This window comes from Monodon monoceros, unplaced genomic scaffold (genome assembly GCF_005190385.1).
Source record: "Monodon monoceros isolate NGI ecotype Baffin Bay Population unplaced genomic scaffold, NGI_Narwhal_1 Super_Scaffold_6, whole genome shotgun sequence".
NCBI lineage: Eukaryota > Metazoa > Chordata > Mammalia > Artiodactyla > Monodontidae > Monodon > Monodon monoceros.
In genome coordinates this window covers 90,301,247-90,311,553 of record NW_021703783.1, presented here as the reverse complement: position 1 = coordinate 90,311,553, position 10,307 = coordinate 90,301,247, and the positions used below count along the sequence as shown (strand labels likewise).

Here is a 10,307-nt window from a genome sequence, read left to right as displayed (position 1 = left end):
GCCTCTGGAGGAGGTCTTGACTGGGTGCTGGAAATGGTCAGTGTCTTGATCTGGGTGGTGGTCACCTGGGTGCAGACATTGGTCAAAATTCACTGAGCTCCCACTTAGGATCTGTACACTTGGACTTCCCAGGTGGCGCAGCGGTTAAGGATCTGCCTGCCAACGCAGGAGACACGGGTTCAAGCCCTGGTCCGGGAAGATCCCACATGCCGCAAAGCCCGTGCGCCACAACTACTGAGCCCAAGTGCTGCGACTACTGAAGCCCGTGCGCCTAGAGCCCGTGCTCCGCAACAAGAGAAGCCACCACAATGAGAAGCCCGCGCACCGCAATGAAGAGTAGCCCCCACTCACCGCAACTGGAGAAAGCCCGCACGCAGCAATGAAGACCCAATACAGAGGCTTCCCTGGTGGCTCAGTGGTTGAGAGTCCACCTGCCGATGCAGGGGACGTGGGTTCGTGCCCCGGTCCGGGAGGATCCCACGTGCCGCGGAGTGGCTGGGCCTGTGAGCCATGGCCGCTGAGCCTGCGCGTCCGGAGCCTGTGCTCCGCAACGGGAGAGGCCACAGCAGTGAGAGGCCCGTGTACCGCAAAAATAAAAAAGAAGACCCAATGCAGCCAAAAATAAATAAAATTAAAAAAAAAAAAGATCTGTGCACTTCATTGTGTTTTATACCTAAGTAAACCTTTTTAACCTTTTTTAAAAGCTTTAAAAAAAGGTCTGAGGCATACGGTCACTTGACCCAGGACTTAGAGCTGAGTCTGCCATGCACAGACAGAGCAGGCTCCTTGGCTGACACCTTGATCCAGCCCCAGTCACCTGCTGTGACAGAATACATTTTCAAAAATGTCTAGCACAGTATTTATCACCCCACACATGCTCTTGCAGAACTTTGCCACTCCTCCATCAAGAGGTACAGCCCATGCTCCCGTGGCCACCCCCAACCTGGGCGAGCCTGTGACTGTTTTGACCAATAGCATGTGACAGAAGTGACACTGGCTGACTTCCAAGGCCAGGTCGTAAAGGGCGATGGAGTCCTCTGGCTCTCTTTGTATATGCCATGTTGGAAGCTGGCTGCCCTGAGGCCGTGATGCTTAGAGACCATGCAGTGAGGCCGCTAAAAGATAGAGTGAGGTGCCTGAGGAGCCCCAGCTCTCAGCCGCTAGATGCTCTTTGATCCCCACTGACGCCATGTGAGCAGAGACGAGCCACCCAAGTGCAGATTCATGAGCTACATAAGTGGTGGTTGTCGTTGTGTGCTGCGTTTTGGGGCGGATTGATACGCGTCATTAGGTAAGTGGAACATCTGGTAACTTTATTCCCCAGGGCTTTCTCCAGGCCCTCCCTCTGCCACTCACCCAGTCACATCTGGGTGCACTCAGTTCCCTACTGCACGCACCAGCTCCCTGTCTGCGGTGCAGGCATCCGCTCCCCGCTTCCAGACACAGCTTCTGCCCTGCCTCTTCCAGGAAGCCTTCCTGTTTGCAATGTTGGACAGTTTATAAGCAAGTGTTTATAAGCAAGCTGATGGTGGGGGATGGTGACAATGAGGGAGGCTATGCCTGTGCTGGGGCAGAGGTTATATGGGAAGTGTCTGTGCCTTCCACTCAATTTTGCTGTGAACTTAAAACTGCTCTAAAAAAATAAAGTCTATTAACAAAACAAAACAAGACAAGCTGACTCCAGGACCAGACTGTGTGTGGGTTCAAATTTCAGAGCTCCCAATTCCCAGCTGGGTGCCCTTGGGCAAGGTACTTAACTGGAACCTTACTGTCCTCATCTATAAAATGGGGTAGTAATCGTGGCTACTTCCCAGGTCTGTCGTGAGGATTAAAGGGATTGATCTATGGAAAGTATGCAGAACGGTCCGGTGCCTCGGGGTCCTATCATCTTGGAGCTCTGGGAGTTTCCTCAGTGGGTAAGATGCATTGAAACCTAATATGGATCATTCATTCATTCATTCATCCTGCCCATATCTCTGGAATACCAGTTGTGTGCCAGGTACAGAGTTAGGCACTAGGGATTCAGTGATGAAGGAGGTGGACGCCACCTTTGTCCTCAGGGCCTTACATTCTGTGGAGGATGGAAGTGGACAAATACATCAAAGAGTTGACAGATCTTCATGAGAGCACACAGCGGTGGCGGATGACCTCCTTTCCACAGAGTGGACAAAGGAACCTCTCTGAGGAAGGGTCATGTGAGCCAGAATCAAAGGACGCGGAGGAGCCAGTTACAAGAAAAGGGGAGGGAAAAGCCTTCCAGCCAGACATAGGACCAGTGCAGAGGCTTCTGTGGGGTCCAAGTGTGCCAGGACCTGGGGCAGGATGAGTGTGGAGGTGGGGCAGGAGGGAGGCAGGCAGGATCTTCCCAGGAGATAGAGCCCTCATGGATTGCAACAGCCATCACTACCCTGAAAGCCTACTATGTGCAGGGCACTTTACGTATATTAACTTACTTCATCCTCAGAACTGCCCTATCCGATAGGTACTATTCTCCTCCCCATTTTACAGATGAGGAGACTGAGGCACCGAGAGCAGTTTAAATGCAGGAGATCTGGCTCCAGAGCCTGCGCCATGCCGCAGGTTCATTTCATCAGGCCACCCCCGCTGCACAGATGGTAGAAAATGAGGCCAAGAAGGGAGGTTCTGGCTCCCCAAAGTCTGGTAACAAATGAGAGGCAGACGGGTTTTCTTGTCCACACTGAGGCTGCTCATTCTCCCAAGAGCGTGTTGGAGTCAGCAAGTTCCTGGTTGGGACAGGCAACTCTGTCTGTGGTCTTACCTGAGCCTTGGCTTCCTCACCCGGCCTGGGATATCAACAGGCCCTGCCCCCTGGGCTTGTGTGAGACGGAGGAGTTCAGCGCCCTGCCTGGGTCTGAGTTCTACGCCAGTGGGATGATTATTCACCAGCCTGCCGGCAGGACCGCCCCACAGCTCACCTCCCCGCCCTGGGGTGGTGTCTGAGTCATGGGACCTATGGTGAGCAGCACCGATGGCTCAGAAAGGTGCAAGTCCCAGCAGGTGAGGGAAACGAGGGGCCCTTTGGGAGCAGAATGTGAGATTTCCTGCCCCTGGGCCTTTGTACTGGCTATTCCTTCTGCCTGAACTGCCCTTCCTTCTCCTGCCTCTTCCTCAGCTTTAGTTTTTGATGCCCCTGGGCAGAGGACTCCCTCTTCTTACCACTGAGAGCAACTTAACCTAAAGTGGTTGACCCAGGGCACCAAACAGGGCTGTGCAGGGAGACTGTGCAGGGAACTGTGCTGGTAGATGGGCCTGGGGGAGGGGGAAAGGAAGGTCACACGGAGGTGGGGGGGGCAGATTTCTCCCCTCCATACTCAGCACAGCACCAACAACATCACCCATGTGACTCCACATGTCTAGCTGTTTGTTAAGATTTTTTTAAAAAAATAAATTTATTTATTTTATTCTATTTATTTTTGGCTATGTTGGGTCTTTGTTGCTGCTCGCGGGCTTTCTCTAGTTGCGGCGAGCGGGGGCTACTCTTCGTTGCGGTGCGCGGGCTTCTCACTGCGGTGGCTTCTCTTGTTGCAGAGCACGGGCTCTAGGCACGCAGGCTTCAGTAGTTGTGGCTCGTGGGCTCAGTAGTTGTGGCTCGCGGGCTCTAGAGCTCAGGCTCAGTAGTTGTGGCGCACGGGCTTAGCTGCTCTGCGGCATGTGGGATCTTCCCGAACCAGGGCTCGAACCCGTGTCCCCTGCACTGGCAGGCGGATTCTTAACCACTGCGCCACCAGGGAAGTCCCTGTTAAGATTTTAAGGAGCTAATTTTGGAAACTGTTTGTACATAATATGTCCCATATACGAGTGCTCAAAACTGTTGGCTATTGTTGTTATTGAGTGCCAACTCTGTGCCAAGCACGTTCCATAAAGCCATTCATTTAATGACATACAACCATTATTGTCTCCACTGACCAGGGTCATGACCTCACTGAAGTGTCTGGGCTGGACTTTGAACCTGGGTCTGTAGGATCCTGCGTTTGGTCCGGCAGGAGGCAGAGGAAGGCACGCAAGCCAGTGGGGCCCCAGTGACTCAGAGCTGGCAGGTCCCCTGGCCCGCCCTTTCCTACTGACTCAGCCCAGGCAATTCCGCGGGCTTTTCTGTGGAATTCAGGGCCCCCAGGCAACGTTCCTGAGTGGCTGCCTTCTCCTGGATGCACTCCCTGGAGAGCTGGCAGGCGGCTCATGTTCCCATGGCAGCCTCGGGTGTGTCCCTCAGGTGCGTCCCCCTTGGGGTCTCCATCTTCTCTCAGGAGGAGGGTCAGTGACTTGCTGGGATGGACATCTCCCTCCAATTACCTTGTGGTGCAGAGGGGCAAACCAAGGCAGAGAGGACCTGTGATGTGGCAGGGTGCTACAGCCATGGGTGGGGGTAAGGGTGGGCCAGAGAAGCTCAGCTTCAATTTCCGGCTGCTTCTTCTGTCTTTTCTCAGCCCAGCCCTGGACCTCCTGAATGGGACCCCTCAGCCCAGCCCAGCTCCCAGCCCCTGGGAGCCCAAGGTCAGACAGGCACAAATCTCTCCGTAATTGATCTGAACTGGAATGAGGGCGAGTCGCCTTTCTGCTCTGCTGCTGCCGAGGCTGCTGAAGGCAGTCACGGGGGAAAGAGAAGGGGGGACACGGCCACCCATTCTCCTCCTGACCCCTGTGGAGTCTCTAGCTCAATCACGTGATGCTGGAGGGTGCCCAGCTGTTCCTGCTTTGGGGAACCCAGGACTCACCCAGGCCACCAAAGCCTCGGGCCTCAGTTGCCCCAATTTCTGTAAAATGGTACTCTTATTTCCCCAGTGTCATTCAGATGTAATTGATATACAAATGCTGCAGTAGTTGAAGGCGTACAGCACAATGATTTGATACATGTGTATATTGTGAACGATTACCGCGGTATGTTTAGTTCACATCCATCACCTCACATAGCTACAAATTGTTTTCTTCTTGCCATGAGAACTTTAGAGATCTACTGTCTCAGCAATTTTCAAATATACAATATGGTATTGTTAACTATAATCACCCTGCTGTACATTACATCCCCAGCACTTATCTTGTAACTGGAAGTTCGTACGTTTTGACTCCCTTCACCCATTTCCCATGCCCCTAGCCCCCATCCCTGGCAACCACCAATCTGTCCTGTTTCGATGAGTTCGGTTATTTCGGATTCCACATATAAGTGAGATCATACAGTACTTGTGTTGCCTGTCTGACTTATTTCACTTAGCGTGATGCCCTCCAGGTCCATCCACGGTGTTGCAAATGGTAGGATTTCCTTCCTTTTCACAGCTAATGAAAGGTGATAGTCCTAAAGGCCCTTCTGGCCTAGACTCCTGCGATTGGCCACAGAAGACTCCCCAGCCTCCTCCTTCCTTCCCCATCTCCGTGGAACAGGTCCCAGGGAAGCAGGTCCCCCCTGGCCTACTGCACAGGGTGACCCTAGGGGGACACTGGACAGTGGGACAGAAAGAGATGTTGTCAGATGAACTCAATTGATCATGTGCATTTAGGCCCGTCAGATGAAGGGTAGAGAAAGCTTAAATTGTGACTTGCCCAGGGTCACAAGCGAGCGTTATGCTGGGATTTGAACCCTGGGGCGGTCTGGTTTTGGTGTCGTGCATCCCATCAAAAGGAATTCTCTCCAGTGCCAGGTCCATTCACCAGTCTCTTACTGAACACCTACTGTGTGCCAGGTCCCATGCTGGGTGCTGTCACATATGCACCTATGGGACCCAGGCCCTGCTCTTGGTGAAGAGATGGCCAGACAAGGTGAGATCAGCCTGCGGGCTGGGGTCGGGGAGCCCAGGTCCACCATGCATCCACATTTCCAGTCTAGAGGAGAGAGAAATCAAGGCTCTGATTCCTGGGATGCAATCAGAGGCCGCCTAAGAGGAACAGAGAAGGCGCCAGTGTTGGGGGCCTCCCCGAAGGGGTGAACGAAAAAGTAGATGCCCGCCTCTGTGGGTCTTGAGGCTGGCTTGGGGGAGACAATAATAATCTGGTACAGTTGATCCTTGAACAACATGGGGGTTAGGGACGCCAACCCCCGTGTAGTTGAAAATCCTCTTATAACTTTGCAGCTGGCCCTCCGTATCCCAGGTTTCGCATCCTTGGATTCAACCAACCAAGGATGATACCGTAGTACATATTTACTGAAAAACATCCGCAAATAAGTGGACCTGTGCCGTTCAAACCTGTGTTGTTCAAGGGCCCCCAGTATTACTACTGATAAAAGGGAAAGCCAAAATCTTGACAATAACCTGTATGGCCTTCTGCTCTGTATCCTTTCCCCTGTCCTCCTGCCTTCTCCAATCTCCTCTCCTGTCCGACTCCACATCTCATCCTCACTGTTCTTGGAACACTCCAGCCCACTCCTGTTGACCAAGACATTTCTGTTCTTGGAGCAGAAGCAGGCAACAAACAGGTAAAGTAATCGAAGAATGGGGAAGTGTCTGATAATGGAGGAAACAGCACAGGGCGGCTTGAGGGCGTGCATGGGAACCGTGCAGGGGGAGCTCTGCCTGTGTGGATGCTCCTGTCCCAAGGGAGGTGACTTTTTTTAAAACTAAATTTTATGTATTAATTAATTTATTTTTAGCTGCGTTGGGTCTTCGTTGCTGCGCACAGGCTTTCTCTAGGTGCGGTGAGCGGAGGCTACTCTTCGTTGTGGTGCGCGGGCTTCTCATTGCAGTGGCTTCTCTTTGTTGCCGAGCACGGGCTCTAGGTATGCGGGCTTCAGTAGTTGCAGCACACGGGCTCAGTAGTTGCGGCACACGGGCCCTAGAGTGTGAGGGTTTCAGTAGTTGTGGCTCACGGGCTCTAGAGCACAGGCTCAGTAGTGGTGGCGCACGGGCTTGGTTGCTCCACAGCATGTGGGATCTTCCTGGACCAGAGCTCCAACCCGTGTCCCTTGCATTGGCAGGTGGATTCTTAACCACTGCACCACCAGTGAAGCCCAATTTTTCTTTTAAGATTTTTTTTTTGATGTGGACCAATTTAAAAGTTTTAATCGAATTTGTTACAATATTGCTTCTGTTTCATGTCTTGGTTTTTTGGCCGCGAGGCATGTGGGATCCCAGCTCCCCAACCAGAGATTGAACCCACAGCCCCTGCACTGGAAGACGAAGTCCTAACCACTAGACTGCCGAGGAAGTCCCAAGGGAGGTGACCTTTGATCTGAGACTTGAATAGCTAGAAGGAGCCCTCCATGCCAGGAGCTGAGGGACAAGCGTTTCAGGCAGAGGGAACAGGCTGAATGAAAGCACTGAGGTGAGAAGAGCTGACCGGTTCCAGGAACAGAATGAGGCTGGTGAGTGAGGGGGGCAGTGGGAGGAGATGGGGCGGGGCAGCTGGCAGGGTCTGGGGGGCAACTTGCTTTATATTCCCGTTTGGTGGGAAACCTCTGGAGGGTATTAACTGTTTTTAAAGCCATCCCTCTGGCTACAGAGTGCACTGTAGTCCAGCGCCCTGTGGGTGGGCAGGTTAGTGGTTTGGACCAGCAGGGTCAGAGGTGGTGGGACATGGATTGGTTTGTGATATGGGGACATGCTTTGCTCTGAAGCAGGAAGAGGACTGACTGCCCAGTGCCCATTTCACATATAAAGGAACTGTAGCTCAGAGGCAGTCCCTGCATAGGGTGACCATTATGTCCATTCTACAGATGTAGAAATTGGGAAGGGAAGGAATTTGTCCAAGGAGACATAACTAAGGTCAAATGTGCCCTAAAGTCCCTAGGGCACTTTCTCTGCTCCTAGACAGTCTTCCTCTCTAGGTGTGGCTGGAATTACTCATCACCTGCCTTTTCAGACAAGGAAATTGAGGCTCAGAACAGCACTCGTGGCAGTCAGCCTGGGTTAAGACCCAGGGCCCCTGATGCGAGGTCTAGACCCTCTGTCTCCCTGCCTCAGTTCCTGCCTTCCTGGTGTGGCTGTAGAGAGATGAATGTAGCAGAATCCACAAGAGGACATAAGGTGATCTTTTAAAAAAATATTTATTTAATTTATTTATTTGGTTGCTTCGGGTCTTAGTTGCAGCAGATGGGCTCCTTAGTAGTGGCTCGCTGGCTCCTTAGTTGTGGTATGTGTACTTCTTAGTTGCGGCATGCACGTGGGCTCTAGTTCCCTGACCAGGGATCAAACCCGGCCCCCACCCCCCCTCCACCATTGGGAGCATGGAGTCTTAACCACTGCACCACCAGGGAAATCCTGAGGAGGTGATGTTTAATTGCACTCTTCCACCCTCGGTGCTGTGGACGCTCAAGGAAGCTCTGCCTTGTGGGGAGGGCAGGTGTGTGCCCCCTTGTCTCCCACCTGGCTGGATGCCCTCTGTGGGTGAGTGTGTGTGAGTGTGCCTGTGAGTGTGTATAACTGCATGTGAATATGTGAGCACGGTGCCCATGGGAATTGCAGGTTCTCCAGGACTGCTGGGCATCCAGCGACCGCCTGCTCAGGTTAGTGTCCCATCACTTCTCTGTCTACTTACCTGCAGGCCCCTTGGTCTCTGTGCCTTCTCTCCAGGCCCTGCTTAGGCTTCTTGATGAGGAAATAATTAACCACAGAAAGATTTTCAAAGACTTTCATCCCATTATCCTGGCCAAGTTAAAAATATTGACAATGAACAGGGCTGCTGGCGGGAGGATTACAGGAAGCCGAGGGTACCTGGGGCCACTGGGAGGAAGGCCTGGTGTGTGCCTGGGCTCAGAGCCTGGCTGAGGAGACAGAGGGGCCAGGGGCTGGGCTCTGGCCTGGTCCCATTTCTTCCTCACTGTGTGAATTTGGGCAAGTTCCTTGCCCTACTGGGCATCTGCTGCCTCCTCTGTGAACTGAGGAATTTGCACTGGAATCCAGTACTTCCAAAGCATTTCCCCCCATGTAAACTGGTGATCTCCAAAACAAAACAAAAAATGGTTAATTAAGTTTGGGAAAGAACACTAGGATTTATACAGTTAAACCAGTTTCTTTATTGCAGGGCTTTTCAGGGCCTTCATTTGTTGAAAACGTTTATTTCTTTGGATAAATAACACAAATGCACATGGCATTTAAGTCAGATGGTATGGAAGGAGTTTGGGGAGCTTAGAACCCTTTCCTTCCGCTCTTCACTTCCAGCAGGCCCCACTGGCAGTTTCTAACCCACGGAGAGACGCTGTCACGGTGCCAGCAGATATGGGTGCACACTTTATCATGATAAGTGACTACGAGTTTCCCAAGGTGGCAGGGGGAATATGGAGGCAGCGTTTCTCAAACTTTCTTGACTTGACCACAGAACCACTCCCAAGCATTTCTGGGTCTAGCATCTGGAGGAACACTCTTTTGGGGGAATGGATCCCTGGTCTTCGTGTTCTGCCATGAGACTTTAGGTAGAAGGGGATCTGGCAGGGGTGCCCTGAGAGTTCAGACTCCCATCTCTGAGAACACAGCCATACTTCCGTCTTTTGCGGCCCACCCAGGGGCTGCGTTTTAGTTTGAGGGAAGGTGCGAGAGCTGGCAGTCTACCTGGGGACACTGAGGTCTGGGAGGGCAAGCACTCGCCCGGGTCAGGAGCAGGTCAGAGGCCTGGCTGGGATAGGATCTCCTGCTCCCAGGCAGTGCTCTCACACGAAGGGCCCCAGTAGGCCCACAGCTGAGCTGGGCCACAGAAGTGCTCTGACCCTGGGACAGCTCTGGGGGAGAGATCTGGGGGAGTTCTCAGAAGCATGGGAGCCCTGCCCCACACTGCATGGTCATTTCCTGAGAGACGGAGGAGATAAGATTGTGACCGGGTGCCTGGCATCTGCACAGGGTTGGTGTGACACGTGGGTTGTCTGGGACCTTTGAGTCCTGAGTACACTGCGCTGGTGTGACGTCGTGTGCCGGTGTGACGTCGTGTGCCGGTGTGACCGGTGTGCCTCTTGCTGATGTGATGTGTGCGCGTGCCGGTGTGACCGGTGTTCCTCTTGCTGATGTGATGTGTGCGCCGTTTGGCCACCGTGCAGGCTGTGTGTCGAGGTGGGCGCCAGGTGCCAGGTGGGAGCCGCGGGCAGGGCGCGGGGGTCGCGCGGTGCGCCGTGGGAGCCGACGCCGCGTGCCCCGCGCGCACGCGAGAGGGTGAGAGCTTGCATGTCCCGCCCGCGCCGCCGGGCCCCGAGGCCAGGCAGGTGTGGGCGGGCCATCGGGACCCCGCCGAGCCAGGGCCGGGAGAGCCGGCGGGAAACAGGAAGCGGGGGGAGGCGCGCGGCGGCCGGACGGCGGGGAGCCGGGCGTGCTGGCGGACGTGCGGGTGGTTGGCCGGCCGGACGCTCCTCGGCCCGGGCCCGGGCGGCGATGTGGGGA

At 53.8% G+C, this 10,307-nt stretch overlaps 1 protein-coding gene across 1 annotated transcript in view; it reads left to right on the top strand.

Annotated features, from left to right (window-relative positions):
• Window positions 1-7,897: 7,897 nt before the first annotated feature.
• Window positions 7,898-10,307, top strand: part of CARD10 (caspase recruitment domain family member 10) — a 28,226-nt gene continuing 25,816 nt past the window's right edge. The window contains exon 1 of the mRNA XM_029206252.1: window positions 7,898-7,970. The gene's annotated coding sequence lies outside the window, so the exon portion shown is untranslated. The remainder of the gene's footprint in view (window positions 7,971-10,307) is intronic.